At 37.7% G+C, this 25764-nt stretch overlaps 1 protein-coding gene across 4 annotated transcripts in view; it reads right to left on the bottom strand.

The window, feature by feature from the left end:
* Nucleotides 1-25764, bottom strand: part of DLC1 (DLC1 Rho GTPase activating protein) — a 456370-nt gene that overhangs the window by 198775 nt on the left and 231831 nt on the right. The gene's annotated exons all lie outside the window — the stretch shown is intronic.

Genomic DNA, 25764 nt, shown 5'->3' on the forward strand with positions numbered 1-25764 from the left:
TTGTAAATTGCAAGGTGCCAAGCAAATGCTAATTATTATCTTAATTACTTTTATACAAGAAGTCATTTCTAACCCACACTGATCTCCTGAGTCTTCAGAGTTCTACGGCATTGCGTCCTCTTTTCCATTCAACTTTGGTAACTTAATTATGCAAAGGATGATAATTAATATTGTGAGATTGTGCTCATGAGTTGCAACTAACAGTAGCATCATGCTTATTAGTGAGTGATGGAGCCTATGTTGTATGTATTATTCCCAAATGGTTAAAACTCATGTGTTCCCCCAATTAAGGATGCGCTTCTTGAAAGATATCCACTTCTTTGTTTTATCATTGGCCTGGGAAAAGATTAGGAGGCAGTAAATATCCATTTCTGTAACTGTGGGAGCCAATTCCAAGTCAAAATTCTCCATAAAAAAATTTTTTTTAAAAGAGATCATCTAATACATGGTTCTATTTTAAAACAAGGTACCCAAAGTCTCTCTCTCTCTTGCTCTCTCTCTCTCTCTCTCTCTGTGTTTTTTCTTCAAAAACATCTAGGTTCCTTTAGGCCTGTTTACTCCTTTCCTGGCCAGCTTGCCCAGTGCAGGTCTAGCTGGATGCTTTGGGAGAACAACATGAAGTATTATAGAAAAAGTGATGCATCCAGATTTATAGCATGAATGGACTCAGTTCAGTTTAATAAACATAATGAGCATTTGTCCTGTACCACACGCTGTGCTACGCATGGGGAAACTGAAGATAAGTAAGATGGGAATTCCGTCTTTAAGGAAGAGAAATCACAATGACCACAATTAATTTCAAAATAGTGTGCTAAGGTCCATGATAGAAATCTGCAAAGTGTTCTGGGAACAAAAAGGAGGGAGACAGACTGGATTCCTAACTCTTTATAGGCACTGACCTCATTTAAGTTCCCATCCCAGATCTGTGATAAAGGCAAGGACATACAGTCATTCCCAGCATGAGTACCAGCTGATTGCATGAATTCCTGCTGAGGATTGGCTATAAAAGTAGGAAGCTTTTCTATACTTAAACATGAACCGCAAACTCTTCTAGCACTGTGCTGGTTTATCAGCTACCCCTCAGAAGGATCCTTCAGTCTATGTATTGCTATCTCCTCTTTAGAGATGAGGAAGTCGAAGCTCAGAGAGAAAAGAGTTGGGCAAGGTCAGATGGTAAATGGCAGATCCAGGAAAAAATTCTGCCTCTAAAGTTCACTTCATTAGCTTTCCAATTGCCTTGATTGATCCTAAATTCATGATAACAGTGATGATATTGACCCAACAATATTATCTAAGCTCGGTTGATTCTAAGCTACTGGACTTTCAAAGCTTCTTAATCATAGCCAAAAAATAACCATCTGGATGCAGGGTGAGGCAGAAGCCTTGTTCTGCAGGTGGGTTTTAAGTGATCGGAGCTATGGAAATTGAAAGGCGGCTGGCTAAAAGAACCAAAAGCCTAGCTCACCAGGTACTGTTCAAATAACAGAGCACTCAGTTCTGCTCCCCAAAGTTTTCCAAAATGCAGCACTCGCTCTCCAGGACAGTAATCCCTGTTCTTTGTTGTCACTCATAGCAGCAGGTATTAGAAGGACATACTGATCCTAAGTACAGGTTTCAACTAGGGTTTTAGAACCTAAGAGTTTTTTTGTGTTAAAAAAGGGGGCAGGGTATTTAACATAAATGTAGCATTTAGTGATAGACTCTTGGGGAAGAGGAGCAGCTAATGTTTTTGGGCAGGGTGGAATTTAATTAATAATCTTTACAGTGGCCCAGAAAAGGTCTGACAACTTGGTCCTTCCTTTTTCAAAACTCATTAAAGCCACATTTCACTAGGATATTTCAGCTTCTTGTGGATGCATCTCAGTCACATCCCATGAGTATGACGAACAGACCATTCTAACACACAAGTTAAAAAATGTATTTTTTAATACATTAAAAAGTGTATTATGTAGGCCATTAGATGTGATCCACACAGAAAAAGTGTGTTTTTAGAATCCACTTTTTATAGAGTAATTACTCAAATTGAATTTCCACAGCCTTTTGTGGCTCTGGAAGTGAGAATGATATCTGATAATATGTCTAAGCTTGGGGCAGATGGGGATAATGGAAATATGTCTTTTCTTTTTCAAGAATCTGCTAGGACTCAGGAGAGAAATGGGAATGTGAAATTATGTTTTGATAGCTTCACAATGCTTTATCTTAGTGATAAAAGGCGAGTTTCAGCCACTGCCCTGGCTGTTCTCTCACCAGAAGAAGCTTTGCAGGCTCTTCCAGATTCCTGAGCGAGTGAGGTTCTAATCTGTAAATTAAGCTAGTGAACCTGGCTCAGGTAGGTACCTAATCTTTTCCATCCAAGATCCCGCTTCAGTAATGTATTATTGACTTTATTTAATTTTTGTCTGGTTTACAAATTTTGTCTTCTTATTGGAAATCAGGTTTTAAATTTAGAGTATTTCTAGGTCCCGTCTTCCTTGCTATGATATTAGGGGCGCTTTCTTTTCCAAGTCTGTGTATTATGATTAGATTTCACTGTGGACTTAGGTCCTTTCCGGTCTCCTAATATAACTTTCTTTAGCCTTGTTTAGAGCAATTAGAAGATTTTAAATGGCCCAAAGTGCTGGCAGTTTCTTTCAAAATAATGTGACTAACAACAGGAAATCAAAAGTTTATTAGTCAATGCCATACTTAGGTCTGTGCCTTTGGCACAGGAAAGGAAGTTATTAAAATCCTATTTGATTAAACTCTTTAGAGTCCCAGCAAAGGGATGACAGGTTTAGTGAATGACAGTGCCTGCTCCGGACAGCAGGTCAGCCTAAAAGGCTGTAACTCCACAAAAATCATAGAGCTTTTCTTCTCCACTATGTAGGTATCCAATAGCCTATGACAAGGAGAATTCATAGTGGGAGGTCTCTTTACTCGAAGCAATACCATCTAGCATACAGATGGCATGCTTCTGATGTCTATTTTTATTTTGAGATGTTTAACAGGATCCTCTTTAGCACATTGCTCTAGTGTAAGTGGTGATTTTATTTCTTAACCTGCTTCTACATTTGAAACTCTAAGGAATACACTGAATATGGCTGGCTTGGAATTTCATTAAATATTCTAGATCAAAGGGCTGAAGTCAATGCCTTTTTTGTTATCTACTAATTATTTATTGGTGCTTGAACCCAAGAGACCACAATGATGATTTTTATTAAATCAGTGACCTCTAACTTGGGAGCAGACCTATTGATTACACCTTGTAATCATATTATTAATAAATGGCATATATTGTGACCAGATGCATAGCACTGTCAGTACCAACAGGCTTGAATGGTTTTGTAAAAAGCTATTTTACGGGTTGACTTAGCTTCTATCTGTGAAGGGATTTTAGATATATAAAAATAGAAAACAATATTTTTTCAGAAACTGGATAACATTCAACATAGAATTGTGACTCTGAAAGAAGGTTAAAAAAAAAAGAGGTGAACCCTATCATTGCCTCAGTTTACTGCATGGGAGTTTCTGGGCCACAGAGTAGGGAAAGGGAAATCAAACAGAATCTGGCAGTTTTGGGGTAAAGAGATCAGAGTTCAGGGAGGTCGAAGTAGCTAGAATTTGCAGGACAGAGTATTAAAGAAGAGGGGTCTCCTCATGTCTAAATACTGAACTGCACGTGCATGAGAGGAAAATCTTTGAGCCTGGGGAGAGAAGATGGCAGAGCATCTCTTGCAGCCCATACCGGGCTAGGATTAGTTTGTATTTCCACCAGCCAGAGAGAAGAGACCACATGAAACATGGGGCATTGGGTAGAGTCCCCAGAAGAGTCCTGCCTCAATATTGGGGCTGAATTAGTCCTAGAATAAAGGCAGCTTTGGACCTGCCAGCAGAAGAAAAGAGATCATTTAGATCAGAGTAGAAATCAGTGAAATTGAAAACAGACAAACAATTGAGAAACTCAATGAAACCCAAAGCTGGTTCTTTGAAAAAAACAATCAAATTGATTAATCTCTAGTCAGGCTAACTAGAACTAAACAGCAGGTTTAGCAAAGTCTCAGGATACGATCAATTGTATTTCCATATCCTAGCAATGAGCAGATGGTAAAGAAGCTTTACAGCAGGCTTAATATTATGAAATATCTAGAAATACCTTTAACAAAATATGTGTACAAAACCTGTACCCAGAAAACTATAAAACATTGCTGAGAGAAATTAAAGAACCAAATAAATAAATAGACTAGATTCACAGAATTGAAGATTCAATATCGTTAAAATGCCAGTTGTCTCAAAATTAATCTAGATTCGACACAAACCCAATCAAGATTCCAATACTTTATTTTCTGGAAAAAAGGAAATGTTGATTCTAAATTTTAGATGAAAGTAAAAGGACATAAAAAGGCCCGAATAATGTTGAAAAAGGTAAGAAGTATTGGAAGATTTACACCCCTGATTTCAAGTTACTATAAGTAATTGTGCAAAACTGGATGGTGCTGACCTTTGATCAGACATAAAGACCAATGAAACAGAATAAAGATTCCAGAAATAGATTCACATTACATGGTCAATCATTTTTTGACAAAGGTGCCAAGGTAACTCAATGAAGGAAATGATAATCTTTTCCACAAATGGACCTGGGACTATTGGATAACTATACGGAAAAAATATATTAACCTTGACCCTTACCTTACACCTAAAACAAATGGACCTTAAACAAAATGCACCTTAAGCATTAACTCAAAATGGACCATAGGCCTAAATATAAGAGCAAAAGCCTTAAAACTTGAAGAGGAAAACAGGAGAAATTTTTCCTGATTTTTAGTTAAGCAAAGCTTCCTTAATTAAGATCCAATAAGCATAAATCATCAAAAAAATGATAAATTGGATTTTATGGAAATTAAAACCTTTTGTTCTTTAAAAGTCTCTGCAAAGAAAAGTCAAGCCACAGACTAAGAGAAAATATTTGTAATACATCTATCTGATAGAAGACTTGTGCCCCGAATATATAAAGAACTCTTATAATTCCATAATAAAAAGACAACCAGGTTTTTTGTCTAAAGGGCAAAAGATTTGAACAGACACTTCACAAAAGAAGACATAAAAATGGCCAAAAATTACATGAAAAGATGCCCAGCATCATTAGTCATTAGAGGTGCAAATCAAAACTATATAAAATTTTTAAAATTTAGAAGACAGAAGATAAGTCCTGGGAAGCAGATGGAGCATTTAGAACTCATACATTTCTCATGGAGGGAAGGTAAAATGGTTCAACCACTTTGGAAAACAATTCCTTAGAAGGTTAAATCTGTTCCTACCGAGGAATTCCACTCCTAGATATTATCTAAGAGAAATGGAAATAAATGCTCACACAGACACTTGTATAACGACGTTCATAGCAACTTTTTACATTTATATAAAATTCTGCCAAATGCAAAATTATAGTGACGTTGAGTAAATCAGTGCTAGCCAGAGGCCGGGATGGCATTAACTGCAAGGTGCATGAGGAAACTTTTTTGTGGTAATGCTTTAAAATGATAAATTGGGAAAAAGCTTTGCAACATAATAACCAATAAGGTGCTTGTGCTGGTTTGAAAGGATGAATGCCCCCTAGAAAAGCCTTGTTTTAATCTAAATCCCATTTCCTAAAGGCAGAATAATCCCTATTCAATACTCTATGTTTGAATCTGTAATCAAATCATCTCCCTGGAGATGTGATTTAACCAAGAGTGGTTGTTAAACTGGATTAGGTGACGACATGTCTCCACCTATTTGGGTGGGTTTTCGTAAATTTCTGGAGCCCTATAAAAGAGGAAACATTTTGGAGAATGAGAGATTCGGAGAGAGCAGAGGACGCTGCAGCACCACGAAGCAGAGTCCACGAGCCAGGGACCTTTGGAGATGAAGAAGGAAAACACCTCCTGGGGAGCTTCATGAAACAAGAAGCCAGGAGAAGAAGATAGCAGATGACGCCGTGTTCACCATGTGCCCTTCCAGATGAGAGAGGAAACTTGACCGTGTTCACCATGCGCCTTTCCAGATGAGAGAGAAGCTCTGACTGTGTTCTCCATGTGCCCTTCCACTTTAGAGAGAAACCCTGAACTTCATCGGCCTTCTTGAACCAAGGTATCTTTCCCTGGATGCCTTTGATTGGACAACAAGTCTATAGACTTGTTGTAACTGGGACATTTTCTCAGCCTTAGAACTGTAAACTAGCAACTTATTAAATTCCCCTTTTGAAAAACCATTCTGTTTCTGGTATATTGCATTCTGGCAGCTAGCAAACTAGAACAGTGCTCAAGTCTATAGTAAGCAAAACACTTCCACAAATCAAAAAGCCAAATCGAAACAATTCTATAGAGAAGATGGAAAGATCTGATTAAAAGTAGTTTCACGGGATATATGAAAGCAATAGAATCGGGAAATAGGAGCTCAGATTTTGGTATCATTGAAAATTCTGTGATAAAAGTGAATCATCAGTGGGTGGGCAACAGTGGCTCAGTGGCAGAATTCTTGCCTGCCATGCCGGAGACCTGGGTTCAATTCCCAGAGCTGGCCCATGAAATCAAAACAAATTATCAGTGCTCCAAATCTCTAAACATCAATGAACAGAGTAGAATCTTAAAAAATAGGCCTTCACAAATAGGTGGGAAGGTGATAGTTTGCAATGCCCCTTTTATCACAAGGGAGAAAATGCCTGCTTATATATGAACTAATCACTGGCTTGGAGTATAGATTATCTTTATCAAGTATGGTGGATTTGGTGTTCCTTTATGTATTGAAATGACATACCTAGGGTTGTTTTACTGTATCAAGTTGCCTGAGAGAGTTTTATAACAAGGCATTTAGGGTATTATCAAAAACAAAATATATCTATTTTGTTTCATGAAAGAATCATTGTATATTGAATAATTATCCTTATGAAGTCATTTATTAGTAATGACATGCTATTAATAGCCAAAACAGTAAAAATATTTCAAATCAATAATGATGGATTATTATTGTATTGCATTATTATATTAGGATATATTATTTATGTGCCCTAAATATGTATATATTTTTAGGGCACATAGAGCCTTAAAAAATATTTATGTGCAGAGCTACTTCGCTAACATTATCAGAAAAATAACATACAATTTTCACAGTTGCTGCCTGACACACATGAGCCCCCAAATCTCTTCCCAGCTATTCTAAATACAAAGAATAAAAATTTTGAAAATTGTTGAACAGGTATATACTGCAGGACATATAAAAAGCTAAAGAAAGACAAGTTATGTTGGTCTTGAGAAAAGGAAACACTGTGGGAGACAGAAGGCACATCATGATTCATTTGCACCATTTAAACTCAAATGGAGGTGACAGCCTGCAAACTTCACATGAAGGAGGGCTTATGTTATTGCGAAAGGTTAAGCGTGATCGTTCCTGAAGAAAAAAAATGGGCTGTGGAGTGCAGTGGAGATTTTTAGCTGGTGCTTCTTTCAGACAATTCCTTTTGGGGGGTGGGGGACCTCCTCATTAATACATAAGAAACATGGCAGGGGTCAAAGAAATGTGCCTGTGGTGCTTTCCTACTTTCTCTAATGGAAGACTTGGGAGAGATTCGGACTCTCATTTCCTCTCATTCTCGTTCCAGGGGCTCCGGTTTCTTGGTCTTTAAAACTCTTCTGTGGCCAACAGTTTCTCAGCGTCTAGATTGCTGGTCAGAGATGAGCGCAGAAATCGAGAGAAATGTTGAAAAAGTTTTTATAGTAGTTTGAAAGAGTCATTTTATGTCTGTTGATACTAATGATTAAAAAAAAATTCAGCTTCTGTTCTTTTTATGTCTTCCCACAATTTTATTTTTCTAGTAATCTCTTTTATTATATTTCCCAATGATATGGTTTAGTCAGAGATAGGGGGCGGGGGTGGTGGGTGGACTGGCCACCACAAAAAGTTTGGGAAACTTTGCTCTAAGTTATAATAAAAGCGACCGAGAGACAGCGATGCCTTGAGTACTTCAACCCCTGGTACTTGAGCTCCCTTTAAATGGAGAGGAATGGTAAAATATTCTTTTATAAAATCTTAAAATCAACCTCTGAATGAAATATTTGTTGATGTTTGCACACTCTCCTTCTTTGTTATTTTTGTGGAAAAGCAAACTAATAATCATTGTCAGTGTTTCAAATTGAAAGTTGACACAAAAACAAAAACATCTCTGAAGGAAATGGAGGTATTTTGCCTTTGGGATTTTATGCATATCTGACAACAAGACCAAAGATTGTCAATGATGCAAGGACATTGAAACCTAAAAATATTCAAAGGAAAACAGAGGGAGAAGTGGTAGCAAGAAATAGGACACCCCATTTTGTCATTTAAATGTAAATATGATCCTTCTAAAGTAAACCTCCCTGTCATCTAGCTAGTTTTAAGAAATGGTCTTAGGAAAATTGTTGACTCTGAAATAAGGGAGAATATTGGAGATCTTTAGAGGGAGGTATTCTTTTTAGTTTCTAAATTCCTATGTAATCTTTTCTTTATCTTAATGGTTGAATTTGTTACTTATTATCATAAGTGATGATTGGATTAAAATAAAGTAGAGCTCATCTTTTGAAAGTGCATCACCAAGAACTAAAACATAAGTCAAAATTTTCTGACTTTTTTCTAGCCTAGTCACTAATTCCCATGTGATATATGCATATGAAAAGTCCTTTATCAGTAGGGATTGTAGCTATCTAATGAGTTTTTGATATCCTAGTGTAGCAGTTAAAAAGAACTGTTTCCACCACTTTTTCCTTAACTACTAAATAGTTAAGAATAGGGATATTTAGGTCTTTTCAGCTGGGTTAATACCACTGATTAATTTCCCAAGATTTGCATTCTTAGTAAAAACCATAATTCCTATCCAAGACCTGCTAGAACCTGGACCCATCCATTTTTCCAAACTTCTGTCCATCCAAACAAAAAAATGGGGTCCAGTTGTCTGGACTACCCACAGTCTCACATTGCCCTGTGCACTTCCACTGTTCTGACTATGCCGACACCAACTTCCTTGCCTAGAAATGTCTCAGATCTTCCTTCCCAGTTTTTCAAGGCTCTCTCCCTCTCCCCAGATCTTCTCTGGACCACTCAAGCCCAGGTATCCTCTCTCCCTCAACAAAATGTCTACATGTATCTTAAGTATCTTATCATATAACCATTACTTCTCTTTCTCAGCAGACTGTTGGCATTCTCAAGGCATGTGTTCTCAAGGTCTAGGGTAAGGAAATCCTGAGACAACTAACCAGGAGAGGCAGGAAAGGCTGTATTCATCAATATCTCTTTCTCCTAGTCATTTTCCCCTTCATCCAAGGCTCTCAACTTTCAAGTGGAGGGAAGAGGAAGTGGGAGAGAAGGTTGGCAGGGAGAGAAGAGAATGAGATGGGTTGACATTTGGCTGTGTATGGATTAAGCTGGAGTGTAGGGATAATAGGCCTCACTGAGGAGAAGCTAAAGATTGTAGACTTACTAAAGAATTCTAATATGTGCACCAGGTTTCAGCAATATCTGGTAGTGATTTTTCCAGTGTCACTTGGCCTGTTTACAGGCTTACAAAATTATAGTCCTGGGAGAGGTGGAGGAAGTTGGAGCTCTGTTGAAGAATTTATATTTACAACAAGAACCTGATCCAAATAAACATCTTCTACTGAATGCGAGTGGTGGACATTAGCTTCATTGTATAGTCTCTCTTCCTCTCCTCTTTTTCTCTCTGTGTTGGCTGGAAGTTGGACATATCCCAGAAAAACACTGTTCTTAAAGCTAATTCATTCCTGTAGGTGTAAACCTATTATAAGCAGTACCTTTTGATGAGGTGACTTTGGTTAAGGCATGGCCCAGTGTGGGTCTCAATCCTTTTACTTGAGTCCTTTATAAGAGAATGAAATTCAGACAAAGAGAGAGAATGCCACCAAACAAGAAGCTGAAAGCAGTGAAACCTGGAATAGAAAGGAGAGACCAACAGATGCCACCATGTGCTTTGCCACGTGGCAGAAAACTAAAAAATTGCTGGCAGCTGGGATGATGCCTTCATTTGGACATTTATCTCAAAGTATAAGCAAATAAATTCCCATTGTTAAAAGCAACCTGTGTCATGGTATCTGCTTTCAAAAGCCTACTAAATTAAAACACTCTCCCTACCATGTCTGCATATGGAATGATCTTCATTACCTTAAAATGTCATTCATTTTGGGAGACTGGATAATGAATTGGTTGGTGTGCCAGTTTGAAAGGATTTATGTGCATGAGAAAAGTCATGTTTTAATCCTAATCCCATTTTGTAAAGACAGCCACTTCTTCCAATCTCTATTCAGTACTGCATGTTGGAAACTTTAATTAGATGATCTCCATGGAGATGTGACTCAATCAAGTGTGGGTATTAAACTTGATTAGGTGGAGACGTGTCTCCACCCATCCCAGGTGGGTCTTGATTAGTTTACTGAAATCTATTAAAAGAGGTAGCATTTTGGAGAAAGCTTCAGAATGCCACAAAACCATGAAGCAGAGAGTCCACTAGTCAGTGACTTTGGCGATGAAGAAGGAAGATGCCTCCTGGGGAGCTGGAGAGGAAGCTAGCAGATGATGCTGGTTTCACCATGTGCCCTTCCAGCTGAGAAAGAAACCCTGACCATGTTCACCATGTGCCTTTCCTTTTGAGAGAGAAACCCTGAACTTCATCAGCCTCCTTGAATCAAGGTATCTTTCCCTGGATGCCTTAGATTGGACACGTCTATAGACTTGCTTTAATTGGGACATTTTCATGGCCTTAGAACTGTAAATTTGTGACTTATTAAATTCCCATTTTTAAAAAGTTAGTCCATTTCTGGTATATTGTATTCTGGCAGCTAGCCAACTAGAACAGTTGGCCAATGACAAATATTTGAAACTATATGGCACAACAGGGCATCTTTGATTATTTTGCTTGCTTAATAAACTTTTCATATGTTTGGTTCTTTTCTGTCACTCTGACTTTATGCTCTCTGAAGGTGGGATCTTAAACCGCTTTGTAAGACCCAGAGCATTATTTGGCAAAATAATTATTCAGAAATACTCTTGATTTTATTTGTAATAAAACATGATTGTTTACTAGTTATTCAGTGTCATACTGATTTGTCTTAGGCCATAGGATTTTGTGCAGTACACATTTTTTTTTCTGTTATAAATGTGTTTATTACAGAAAATCTGGAAATTTTAGAAAAGTGGAAAGGAAATCCATTAGTTTTCTATGGCTGCATGACAAAATCACCACAAACTTAGTGGCTTAAAATAACATACATATATCATCTCATGGTTTCTGTGGGTCAGGAGTAAGGACATGTCTTTTCTAGGATCTTTGCTTAAGGTCTCTCAAGGCTGCAGCTGCGTGGTTGTTGGCAGAATTCATTTCCTTGCAGCTGCAGACCTTGTGGTGGCCTGTGTCTTCAAGGCCAGGAGGAGAGCATCCCTCCTTTCAGTGAAGATCCAGGTACCCTTTCAAAGGGTGTTGCTGATTAAGTCAGCCCCCCTCAGGATGCTTCTGTTTGCTAAAGCTGTCAGAATACGATATACCAGAAATGAGTTGTCTTTTACAATGGGGATTTATTAACTCATGGTTCCCAGTTCTTAGGCAGCTAAGATGTCCAACTCAAGGCATCAACAGAATAATACTGGACTCTGAAGACAGGCTGCCAGCATCTGGGACACTTCTGTCATATGGGAAGGCACATGGCCAGTATTGCAGTACAAAATTTGAAGGATATATTGAAATTATATGCATGTAGATGGAGAAAAATAAATGGGAAACTTTCATTGACATGAACCAGTGATCCTCAAACTTTACTGTGGATAAGATTCCCCTGGATAGTATGTTAACATTTCAGATTCATCAGTCTAAGAGATTCTGGCTCAGTAGGCCTGGATCTAGATCTGAATTTTTAAACAAATATTCTTGAGAATGAAGGGGGTGCCACTGTGCTCCATTAAAAATGACAATTTTTCTTCAATTAAAAAATGAAGTGTTCTTTATGTGCAAGACACTCAAAGGTAAATCAGACATGAATTTATAATAGTGAAACTAAATCTTGATAATTATTATAAAGGGTTCAAAAGGATAAAATCCTTCTGAAAAGTTCAGACATAGAATTTGGGAACTCAGGGAAACACTGCTGATTTCAGTGGTAGGAATCATGGAAAGCTTCAAGGAGTTTGTAAATAAGACAATTTGCAGATGGTATGAAAGGAAATTTTGGAAAAAGGTGAAAGCATTAGCAAAGACACTGAGACAAAAGGTGCAGGCATGGAGAATGCGGGCGTTCCTGTAGCTGAGTCTACGGGGCATTTGGGAATGAGGTGTGTAGCTCAGCTGAAGATTGCTGGGCAAAGAGAGAACAGCAAAGACAAGGAAATCCAAACAAATTCCATAGAAGTTATTGGATAACATTTCTGTCTTTTTTGGCTATCTACATCATTTAGGTAGATGCTTAAAGAAAATAAAAATAAGACTATATTCTAGCGAATCACAAAAGCATATTCAGGCATACCCTTGCTTTCTTTCCACTTAAAAACAAAACTAAGCAAAACCCCTTAGGTTTAAATAATTTCACTAACAAAAACAAAAAGCAAGGTAAGCTGAAGTCATGGGAAAGGGGAAAGGAGGAACAAGAGGCTGCAAACCTACCACAGATGGAGTAAAGATTTTCCAGATGTGAAATTCTTTCTATGGATCAGTGCTGTTAGCTTGGCTCACTTAGCTTCTACAAGGGGGAAAAAATAACTATGGCTTCTTTCTAACTTCTGAATATCATCTAACTAAATCTACTTTGCTGTAATTTTAAATTGTGTTTCCTTTATGAAAAAAAAAATGTCTTCATACTCTGTGATCTGCAATTATTTTTTTTAAAGTTGGCTTATGTCCTGGATGGGAATACTTCGGGAATGTTTGAAGATATTTTTATGTGTTGGAATAACTCCATTTGGAAAGACACATCTCTCTCCCGAGTGGTTCTTCTGCATGACAGAAGGGCCTGGGACTCTGCATGTGAGGAGAGGGTCACTTGCCCCAGTTCTGGTCCCTTGTTATGCACCGTCTGGGAAATGCCTCCTCATTAGCTGCAGAGCAGCAAGCGCCATTTCAGAATTAGGGTCACAAGTTAGATGAGGTTTTTAAGGCTCTAAAATTTGGTGCTCAAGAGTATTACAAAATAAGGACGGTTTAATGTTTTCTTTTGTTTTTTAAATTTTTGGGGTGTGCATGGTCTGGGAATCAAACCCAGTCTCCCCAGGTGAGCATTCTACCACTGAACACCTGTGCACCCTGGTGTTTTTTTTAGATAATAAATAAGACAGTTTATAAAATAAGAAAAGCCTGGCATCCTCTTTTGATTCACCTACATAGATGGAAGCTACTGTTTTCATCATTGCAGCTGGAAAGCAGCCTATAAAAGCATTAGGTAAAAAAATGAAAAAAAAAAAAAAAGAGAATCATGGAAATGCACCTCCCAACTCCACCCCACAGGTATAGTTTTTTTAAATTAAAAAAATGCCAAGTCAGTCAATGCAAGTACGTCTAACAGAATTCCAATTTTGTTTCCTCTTGAAGCTACTTTAGGTAATTTTTAAAATGAATCAACTGTCTCATTGCTCAATTGTGTGTTAGTTTATCTTTCGTTTAGTTATTTTCTCCCATTTTTTGTTTTTATAAAGTTAGCTATTATTATTTAATAGTTTTCTAATAGTATTTAGTGGTATGAAGAAATGTGAATTTAATATCAGGTTGTTGAGGCACAATAGTTGATTCAAACAAATTGCCACACAAATTGAAAAACTAATGCTGTGTTCAGGATGGAGTGAGTGAAAAAAAGGGATAATTTATTTGGTCAAGGGGAAAAAGCAAATCCATGACTGAAATAAATACAAGATATGATGGGGCTGATTTGGATGAGTGTGACTGAAAGGAACGGACAGAACATATGATATGGGTTTCAAGTTATGATGAAATAGTAATATGGCAACGTAGTAGAGTTCTGTCATCTGTAGTACAGCCATGAAAAATTATAATTTTATTGAACATTCACTATGTTATGGTTTGAATTGTGTCCCCCCAAAAGGATAGGCTGAAGTCCTAAGCCTTAGCACTCCAGTACAAAAACTTATTTGGAAATAGGGAATCCAGCTGGAATTAGTCAAGTTAAAATGAAGGTCCACAAACACCCCTAAAGAGAGGGATGGAGAGAGCAAAAGTGATGGTAGAGTAATACAGAGAAGATAGGATTTAACAAATGGGTATGAATGCTGAATCATTAAATCGATATCTCTTTTAGTCACCAGTATCTTAGAGCAGCTAGAAGTAAAAACCTAAAATTGTGGAATTGTAACCCATGTCAAACTCTGAAGTATGTTCTACAACTGATCGTGGTACTATGCTTTGAAATGTATTGCTTTTTTGTATCTATGTTATTTTTCACAAAAAAAGAAAAGGAAAAAAAGTTGATTGTGATGATAAAAAAGTATTTAAACCCTCTAGCCTCTTATATTCTGGGGCAGCTAGAAGGAAAAAAATTTGAGAGGATTGTATGGTAGCCCATGACAAACTCTGGGATTTGTCCTGTAACTACTTGTTGAAGAGTGCTTTGAAAACTATTGCTTTTTTCTTTCTTTGCTTTGTATATATGTTATACTGTACAATAAAAAAAGTTAAAAAAAAAACCCATAAAAAAATGCAGGCCTGTTGGGGTAGGGTGGGCCATTAATCCAATATGTCTGGTGCCCTCACAAGAAGAGGGTGGGAGACAGAGACAGACAGAAGAAGTCCACGTGAAGATGGAGGCAGAGTTGCACTGCCACAAGCCAAAAAATGCCAGGGATTGCTGGCCACTGCCAGAAGCCAAGAGGGGCATGGAAGAGATTCTTCCCTCCAGACTTCAGATGGAGCATGGCTCTGCCAACACCTTAATTTCTGACTTCTTGCCCCAGAACTGTAAGACAATACATTTCTGGTTTGTTTTTTAAACTTTTTTAAAAATCATATAATATACATATATACAAAGCAAAGAAAGAAAAAAGCGTTAGTTTTCAAAGCACACTTCAACAAGTAGTTATAGGACGGATCCCAGAGCTTTTGAGACTAGCTGTATATTCAATAAAAATTTGCAGAAGACTGTCTTAAATGATCTGAGGGCAAGAACTAATCCATAAATTAGGTTCACCTAAAAGGGAGCCTAGGGCAGGCCATGGTGGCTCAGCAGGCAGAGTTCTCCCCTGCCATGCAGGAGACCCAAGTTCGATTCCCTGCCCATGCAAAACAAAAACAAAAAAAACCTGGAGCCTAGGGTGTAAGTATGTGGAGATATTTTGCAAATGTAAGGCAGGGACCTCCTGGGAGCTGGAGAGGACACCTAAAGAGTCATTTGGGATGGAAGCAATTACTTTCTCCTTCTCTTTCTCTAGCTTGCATTGTCTCTTAGATTCTTTGTCTCTGGCCACTTGTTCCATTATGTTGCTGCTCTTTGCAGAGTGGTTCCTCGGTCACTCCACTCCAGGGTCTCTGTGAACTCTTTCAGCTAAAGCATCTGCTGCGAATTGACTTGAGCTCTTAATTTAAAGGAGAGACAGACAGACAGAGACAGATGCAGAGAGAGTCAGAGAGACAGAAAGAAAGACACACACACACACACACACACAGATTAGGTCAATAGTCACAGGTCAGCCAACATATTCTCTGGCCTTGGGGTCAGGTGTCCTCTGCCCCATCTCCTACCCCTGTCCGATCAGCTGGCCATAGCTTAGGATAGAAGGCTGCAGAGCCTGGGGGACTGGAGAAAAGGTGAGCAGTGAAATCTTTCTGGGTCAAAGAGGGAGTTTTCCATGGAATATAGCATTGAGAGAAAGGTAGCACACAACCTAATCCTTGAAGGAAGACTGTGATTTGGAGAAAAAGATAATATTAGACCTAAGCTTCAGTAACAAAGGCAGAAGCACGGGAATATGCAGCTCTTATCAATCATATGAATTATTACAGCTTTAGTCACTTTTGCCAGTGCTTGTATTAGAACATCTGGAGGTGGACATGGAGAGAAAGAAAGCATCAGTTTTGGGGCAAGAGAAATTCATGTACCTCTCAGCACTACATCATAGGTACACAACAAATGATAATCTGTTGTTAACTTATTTAGTAGTAGGAGTTTTCTTTTGAAAACCTGAAAAAAATTTCCAAAGGACAGAACTTAAATAATTAAAAGCAATGGCTATGAGAAAAGAGTTACTTTTGCCTAGAGAAGAAAATGCAAAAGTTAACATTAGTGGAAGGTGTTACATATTTTAACCCTTGTGAGTTTCTAAAGAAGGTTTTTATACTAAAAATGTATTACATAAGCCCCTTGTAGGTGCTCAGCTCTGTACTAAGTGACTTTAGAAAGGTGCTTAAAGGACTATTGGAAGGCACGGCTGAATAAATCGATGACATAAATAAACAATATAAAATAAATAAATAAGCAAATAAAACACTCAGAGGACAATGAAAGTCCATACATGGTTAAGTGTGAAAATGACCGGTGCACACTATTTATGCTTTAGTTGTATCATTTCAAAAATTATGAAATAAATAGAAGCAAGAGCTGTCACGGACAACTTCACAGGGAAAGTGGGACCCGAAAGAGTTCTTGGGGTGGGAGAGCTGTGAGGGAGAGAATTTCTGGAAGGGAAACAGGAGGAGCAAAAGTCAAGTTATAAAGAAGCAAATTCAGGAGAAGGGTGAGGTGCTACGATGGCTACAGCAGAGGATGTGGGTAGAGGAGGATGGGAGGTAAAGTTGGAAAGGAAGGGTAAGGCCAGATTATGGAAAATTTAATTGGTCAGCTTGAGAAGTCTTGGCATTTAGCCACTACCTAATGCAAAAGGAAGACCATGGGTTCTGGTCTGCACTGCCTGTGCTTGAACCTGCCTTGGGCAATTACTAGCTGTGTGACCTTGGTTATCTTACAAAACCTCTCTGAGTCTCAGGTTCCTCATCGCTATAATGTAGAGAAAAATAACACCTACTTCACGGGGCTATTAAAAGGATTAAAGGAGGGCGGGCCACGGTGGCTCGGAAAGAAAAAAGATTAAATGAGTTCATGTCTGTAAAGTGCTTAGAAAAGTGCAGGCACAGATGAAATCTGCTATTACTGCCCCTTCAATCATTCATTCCACAGGCATGCAACCAAACACCTGCTATGAAGCTGGCATTATATAGGTACAGGGAAAAATCTGCTTTCAAGGAAATCACAGTACAGTAGGGAAAACACTTAGATAAGTATACCTAGGAAGACCCTAGACTTTAAAAGGTAAGGAAGTTTCCCAAACCACAGTTAGAAGCCACAACAAACCAACAACAAAGGGGAATTGCGGAAGTGACTAACGGTACTCTTACCCTCCATTTATTTGTTTTCATGACTTCATAGAAAAGTCTCGATTTAAGATTTATATTAAGGTGTTGATAACTTTAGCAATTGGGAGATACTGGCAGGTGTTTTTTGGAGGGGGGATCTCAATGGTTTCCTTTTTCGGGAAACTTTTAAAGAAAAAAACTAAACCTCATTGGGGTGGGTAAACAAGGGTTTTTTTTGAGGATCATTTTGCTTAAGCAGTGCTATACGAACTCTAAGAGACCCTTCCAGACCGGTTAAAGCAAAAAAAAAGAGCTTTTTAGATTCCTGTTCTACTATTCCCCTGAAAGAGCCAGACTGTTCTTTTGCACAGCCTGAAGCAACCAGGTGGGCCCCAGTCTTTTCTTTGACATTGGTTAACTTGTTGTGGTTGTTACCAACGGCCGAGAATTTCCCACTTAGATAAACCACATCTCAAAATCATGTTTTAATTTTGCAATTGCAATGTCAATGGAGCCATCTGGGATAGATTGATCTCACACTCCTGCATAGAAAGAAACAAATCAAAGTGCTTCAAACCAATGGAGAATCAGAAAGAGAAGAAAAATAACGTCTTGCCAATAGGATTGTGAGACATTTAATATTCAGACAGTTCAAAATTATCTCTTGTTACATGTAACTTTCCAAAGTGAATGCTTATCTCCCAAGAAACTAGAATCAACATATAATTAGCTTGTGGGGACGTTTTTCGTGCATATATTCACGTTGTTAATGAAAGTAACTGAACTGCAAATTGTGTGCTGGCAACTTAATAAAAGTAAATATTTGAAAGCATCTAAGAAATGATCTGATATGATTTCCAAACTAAATGAAAGGTCTGCTATTGCTTTCTAAATAAAATGGAGAGAAAGAGGCCTTTTGAATAAATTGTCTTTCTTCATGAAAGCTTGAAAATGAATAATTTATCTTTTCTACTCACAAAAGGTCAATGTCAATTAATACATTGAAATGCAAAACAGTCTCATTAGCCTGTGTTGGTAGGTCAAATCATACTGCTTATAACCATTCTTTCGGGAGGGGCAAAGTGTGTACCAGACTTTTTGGAGGAAGATATTTTGAGCTCATCAGATATTGTCAAAAGTACAAGTCATTAATACACTGGAGATGAACTGAGTGCTTGCATGTTTTGTTTGATTGATTCAAAAAATATTTCCTGAATACCTGCTCTGTGCAGGCTATCACCCTAGGTATGGGATGACAGAGATGAAACCAGTGGTTTCTGCCTGCAGGGAGCTTACAGCCTTGTCTGGAAGATAATTCGTGAACAGAAATACATCATAGGAATCACTAAATGCTATCAGAAAGATAATAATGGAGTGTCACTTTCCGCTGTGGAGACCTGAAGTATAGTGGGTGACATCTGAATCGGAAATTGTTAGAAGAGACATGATTATGTACCCACATTGCTTAAAATATAATTGAGAGGAAAAAAAGAAATATTTGACTGGTTTGGTGATGTCGTTGATTTCTTTCACCTACTTGGAAATAACTAAAATACCGACAGGAGACTAAGAAACAGATTTAGACAATTATCTGTATTAAAAAAAAATCCTATGAATTCAAGATCTTTGACATTTAAGAATAGCTTATTAATGATTTTCATGAATTCCTTGATACCTGAAAGCTAATGTATTTCCTCTCAACAGCCCAGTCCACCTCAATCAACTTTTCATGGCTCAGTTTACATTAGGTTTCAGAAAAACTGAGAGGTTATATGTGGGCATATCCTAAATTCCTTCCTCATAAAAAAGCAGGCGAGCAGAGACCATAGTACTAAAAAAAAAAGAGAGAGAAGCGAAGTAAGTGAATATATAAGCCATTAGTATAAAAATAATGAAATCCATTTTTTGGGAGTGAAAAGGAATGAGGAATTTGGAATGTGGGCCAAATCCCAGCGCGGGCCAGATAAAGACAATTTCTATTACCTGCTGAACCCTGTATAACAACTTGGGGAGTAGGAGGGGGTTCTTTGCAGTTTCAGAGAGAGTCTTATTTAGAAGAGAATGGTAAGATACTACCGTTGGCTTTAGTATTACATACAGAGAGAGTAACAGATTTATTGATTTAAAAAAAAATCTCCTTTATTTATTCATTCATTCATCAAACACCAAGAAATTATAGCATTGCGAGACACTGGGAGTATAAAGTTGAATGAAATAAAATCTTAACGTTGAGGTAAGACAGCAATAAAACCAATCGGATCCATTCTGTAATGGACATAAAATAGGGCAGAGTCTCTCAATGGAGGACGAGTAATCCCACTTTTGTTTTTTCATCAAATGCCTTCGAGTCTGTAGATATTAGAAAATGGCTTGCAGTGAAGTAGATTGTATATTCTCTGAATAGAAGCAACGATGATCAGACTGGAAATAGGAAAGTGTCTTTCCATTTCGGTATTTTTCTTTTTCTTTCTTTTCTTTTTTTGTCATCTGTATTTTTCTTCTCAGTGATCAAAGGCAGCGAAGAAAATTAATTATCAAAAGGAACCAAGTCTGGGCTTTGTTATTGAGAGCTTACAAAGAACTTGAGATGAAATTATGAAAACCCTGATTTTTTTCCCCTCACACATTTTGCACAAAGAAGTGTTTGATTTCTATTTTCTGCCTCGCTACTAGCCATAACACTGCATTTGGAGAGACTGTGACTCCGTTATTTGCTCCTGAAAGCTATCTTTCACAAGTGTTTCAGGCTATAATTATTCATTACCTTGATTTTAAACATTTTCTGGTCAACCAAATAACCTCAAGGCAGGAGAACAAACAGTCTAAGAAAAATGACAAAGGAATGCAACCCAAGTCAGATTCTAAGCTATCTTACTCAATGACATCCTTTATGCATTTGTAAGGGATAGATTCCCGAAATAACACCGTTAATAAATTACATGGCTGATATATTTGGGACTTGTAGGGGTAGCAGAAGTCATAGAGGGGGTTGGGAAAAAGGTGAAATAAAAAGTTTTAGAACGCTGTTAACTTTAAACAATGAAGATTGAAGCTAAATATGCTAATCAATAAAAGTAATTACCATTTATTGGTAAATAAATAAATAATTAATAAAAGTAATTATTGTTTATTGATTAACATTTTTATAGAACACCTACTATGTGCTAATAGCTACTTTGATTACAGGAAACACAAATGTTCCTGACCTTGGAAAGCTTCTGGTCTAGAGATGAGGAAGCACACTAAGCAAAGGGTAATATGACCATGCCAGAGACCCGGGTTCGATTCCCAGTGCCTGTCTGCAAAAAAAATTAATATATGAATTGTAATAGGAAACATAGAGCTGTTTTTTAGAAACATAGAATAGTAAATGCGTAACTCTGCCAGGGAATTCATTAAGAAGGCAACATTGCTCCTGGATCTAATAAAGCATGAAGGATTTTTTAAGGCAGCGAAGGAAAAGTCTTCTTTTGGCTAATGAAAATGACCGATTTTCCATGGTCTCCCATGTAGTTTGACAAAATTTGCGAGGTGTTCTGTGAATTAATTTTACAGTGAGATGTTAGTGAGCTCAATGCTACTCTTTAGCTAACCTCAGAGTGACATCTTAGTGATGAAAATGCAGTAACTTTCTAGGTTACCTTCTTCAATAGCAAATAATAAGCACATTCCAAAACATAGGAGTAGCTATTTTTCTCCCCTATGGAATTGAAGAAAACTATTTTCATTTCAAATGAAGAAAAACATGGTCTATATATGTTTATTTCTCTGAATAAACCCTCTTTTTCTCTATCTAGCTTATTCTATCTCTATTAACTATCTTTCTGTCTGTGTCCATCATCTATCACCTATCCTCTATCTATCTGTCTGTCTGTCTATCATCCAACTATCCAAAGGAGGTTGTAGGGTGGGCCACGGTGGCTTAGTGGCAGAGTTCTTGCCTGCTGTGCTGGAGACCCGGGTTCGATTCCTGGTGCCTGCCCTTGCAAAAAAAAAAAAAAAAACCTCACAAAAAATGAGGTAACAAAAAACGAGGTTGTATGTCACAGCTCTAGGTAGAAGTAGCATGTTATGGAGTTGGAATGTATGGTGGCTATTATTTGACCAAAAACAAGGCATAGAAAGAAGAGAAAATGTATGGTAAACATATAATGATGGCCCTAGCAGGAAACAGATGGAGAACTGGGTAGTCTGAGGGGAGTTTACTTAAAGTACTATTTATAGATGTTTAGTGATATTGCAAGGGATGGACAGTGGTCACCACTAAGCCTGATTTGGCTAGGGAAGGGAAAGGTTGTCAAAATCTGGAACCCTGTATGGAAAGGACTGCCTGAGAGATGCCAGTGGAGACCCCCTAGGGGGCAGCTGGAGAAATACACCACCCAACCTCTCTGCCCCACTATCTTCCTTCCCCCAGCCTCCTGCGGGTGCTGCTATTTGGTGGAAAAGAGACAACAGAAAGGAGGGAACCCCATGGATGTAATTCACATGGATCAGCCTCCCCACGAACAGGACAGAAGTAGGATTCTACTCCTTCCAGATTACAGAATAGCCAGGTATGTCAGGCAGGGAAGTATGACCTTTGCCGTGAACTACAGGGAGACCAAGAAAACGTTAAAGCACAAGTCGACATGCTCAGATGGTGCTTTTCAAAGATGAGTGTGGTGACAGTGTAGAGAGTATACTAAAGAAGGGATAGGTCCAGGCAGAGAAAGCAGTTTTGGAAGCCAATGCAAAAGTCCGCTGGAAAGTGAAGCCCCGAATTAAAGCTGCGGCAGTGGAGTGGACGAGATGGCGTTGGCAGGATTGTGTGCTGGAGGTGAGACAGGGTGGGACTGGCACAATAACCCAGGCTACTGGCTGGGTCGCTGGGTAGATGGGATCCAACTATCCCAAGGAATAGGGATACAGTGGGACAATGGACTCACGGGAAAAATGGGATGCAGATTATACATTTCTCAGGGACTGATCTTTTGGGAAAATTGAAGCCTGTTAGTTCACAAGAGAGAATTTCAGCCTAATAAAGAAAAGGATTCGTAACGAAAGGTTAAAATGTGGCCAATTCTGCCTATACTGTGATAATCTCTGCCTGAATGAACTCACTCAGAGGCCTAATGGAGAAAGTGACCTCTTCGTTCCACTTGGACAGCTGCTGAGCTGTGAGCTAGTGCCCCGAGGAAGCTTTTAAGGACTCTAGGAGCAGACATTGGCAGCAGGGACATGGGGAGAGTCTCTTTGGCCTGGATACATGATGGGTCATAAACACAATGGATGGTCATAAAAAACAGCTACCATTTTTCAGGGCATCCTTTGTGCGAAGCACAGTTGCCTTATAACAATAACATGGCAGATTCTTTATTTATATCCTAGAAATGAGAGAGGAGGAAGTTACTTGTGTAACTTGTACAAGTCCACACAGATATGAAACAGATGTTCTGGAGAAACAGATGTTCTGGAGAAGACACCCATGGCATTGAGCCTTCTCTTTAGGGGCACACAGATTCTAGTGACATAGTGAAATTTATACAAAAATATTAAGTCTTGGATACAATTACGCATATTGGTATTTTTTTGTGATTCATTCTGATTGTTTTTAGCAAATGGGTTGGATGTCATTTCAGATTCTAAAAACGCACAATTCTGATGTAGTATTTCCTGAAAACAATATTTAAGTTTGATTCTCTCCCTGGAGGTTTTCTGAATGAGCTGGATGAAGAAATTCTCAATTGAGAAGAGGAAATGGAAGGGGCTGGCTGGCTGGGATAGTCTCAACAGGAGTTTGCATCTCTTCAGGGCACAGACCATTCCTTATTCATTGCTGCTTCCTCAATCCAACCTAATATGATGACTTCTAGATGGTGCTGCTCAATAAATATTTGTAGAACAAATGAACCGATAGTTGTTTCAAAATTGTTTCCACTTGGAAATTTTTGTCATCACCAGGTAGGAGGGCACCAGAATTGATCCCACCAGACTATATTTACATATATGGATTACAATAGAAGACAGCTACTTAAATAGAGCACACAGGGAAAACCACACAATTGCAATGCGAGAATTATTAATGGAATGGCCCCCAAATGATTTTGTTTAGAGCTTCAGAATTAGTTTAGAGCTGGCAGAATTAGTTCCAATTGGCTGAGATGAGAGGTCACATAGATTAAAAATAGACTTTCTTAATAAGGAACAATAGGCCACATTCACTTAGCAAGACAGAAAAAAAATGGTAGGCCTTAAGGGTGGGTATGACGCTTAATCCTATTTAAGAGCTTAATTAACCCCCCAGAAGACTGAGTGAATCTTCCACCTTCAAGATCATTCCTCGGTTTAGAGGAAGCTTAAAAGTGGAGATTTGGAAAGATCGGTATAAGGAGATTCATATTCGTATATAAAACAGTCAAAATATTTAAAATAGGTCACTGTGAAGTTTGGAAACACAAGAGTTAGATTGCTACAAAAAGCTATTATGGTCTTTTATACCTTTTGAAATAAAGCATGTCCTCTTTTGAATTGTCAAATCTGTTACCATTATTAAAAAATATTAAAACATGAGCGTTTGTCTTGACATATGTCGACCTTAACGACAAAAATAATTTCTTTCTTATATTTTTATTTTCAAACAAGGTAATTCTTCCTCCTAAACATATCAGCACATTCTCAAGAAACCTAAATCAAAATCCAATTTGGAGGAAAATTCCAACCACTGCAATGTCTTACTATACAAGAGAAGCCAGGTTCTGCTCAAATCAATGGAACCTGGCATTCAGGCTCTGAGGCCTGGGTGGGTGCCATATGCCAATTGATGGACCATCTTATAAGGCCTCTGTGGATTGAATTTATCAACTCTTTTAACTTATACCCCAGCAATCCCAATATTAGATTTGTTAACCCAAAGACCCAAAGACCCAAAGTGACCCAAAGAGCTTCTTAAAGAGTGACATTTAATTTCGTATTTTTGTTGTTGTCGAGGAAAATTTCCAGGATTATAATTTTAAAATGTTGTTTGCATTATATTTATGCTTTTTTGTTTAAATAGATCTTTGTTTTCCTACTAATATTTTAAAAAAATACTTGATAAAGTGAAATGCTTCTCTCCTCCAAACTGAAGTGATTTAAATGGGAGAGGAAGAAGGTAACTTTGCCTCTCGATTCCCTCGACCAATGGCATTTCCATTTTCCCCTCCCAAGAACTCATACACTGACTTTCTGATATTCTGGAACAAGATAACAACGTTCTCTGCTCTATAATCTGTTTAAATTGCCACTAATCTTGGGAATTATAGAAAGCATCACAACCCATGACAAACCATGACTTTTTCTAACTTTGTTTTCCCTTACGATGTACTTAGCATAACCATTCCTTCCTTGTCCTACATAGATCGCTAGCACAATCTGTTTAACAGTCTGCAGCTTTGGAATTGTAATTTGAATTTGATTAATAAATATTATTAATAAATCCAGATAATGCTACTGCTCTGTTATACTGGGCTTCTTTTTTATTTCCCCTCTTGAATTGCTACACGATGTCAGTTCAATATTTTCCATCTATTATGAAAGGATACCTTTCAACATATTAGACTGAAGGAACCAGACACAGCCTAAACATGAGAAGAAGTTTAGTTCACACAAGGATACAAACTATGAAAACTTCTGTATGAGAACTACTTGGTGGCAAAAATAAGGTCACTGAAATTATACAGATCACATCAGGTAAACCCTAAAGCTTTGGTGTAAAGTCTATAGAAGTCATGTTATCTTCTCTTAGATAATCACAAAAGCACAAATGTCTAAGAACTAAATGATGTACTTCTAGCTTGGTAGCACACTTTTACTTCTGGTATTTTGTTTTCTATTACAAAAAATATACAAGACAAGAAAGATGAAAAGATTTAACAAAGCACACAATTCTACTAACCCAAGTTCAATTTTTCATATTCCATATTTCTTATCTGTCATTATCCATTTTCCCATAATACTATTAATATATTCATAGCACAAAACAGAGAAATATTATGTTTAAACCAATACAATTATTCATATTACCTCATAATTGTATTTTTTGATGGTATAGCATAAGCTTTAAAAATAAAGACCATCACATCTTTTTCCATAACTACTGAATAAAATAAACAATTAAAAAATAAGTCATGGTAACAATTAACAACTGATATCCAGAGACCATTCCCCAGTACATTAGTCAACATCTAAGTATTTTCATTAAGAAAAAAATTGTGGTTGCAGTTACAAGTAGAAGCATGTGTCTTATTTTAACATAATGTAAAGTTATGTTAAAACATCACATGTATTTTCTTACATTTTTAGCAAAATTTATTTCTCAGGAATTCAGCAATAACATTTCTTCAAAGATTGAGGAGATGTATACATTTTAGATAATTAAATGTGCATTTTAAGATGAAATTTTATTATAGGAGGGA

This window comes from Tamandua tetradactyla, chromosome 26, assembly GCF_023851605.1.
Source record: "Tamandua tetradactyla isolate mTamTet1 chromosome 26, mTamTet1.pri, whole genome shotgun sequence".
Classification (NCBI taxonomy): Eukaryota; Metazoa; Chordata; class Mammalia; order Pilosa; family Myrmecophagidae; genus Tamandua; species Tamandua tetradactyla.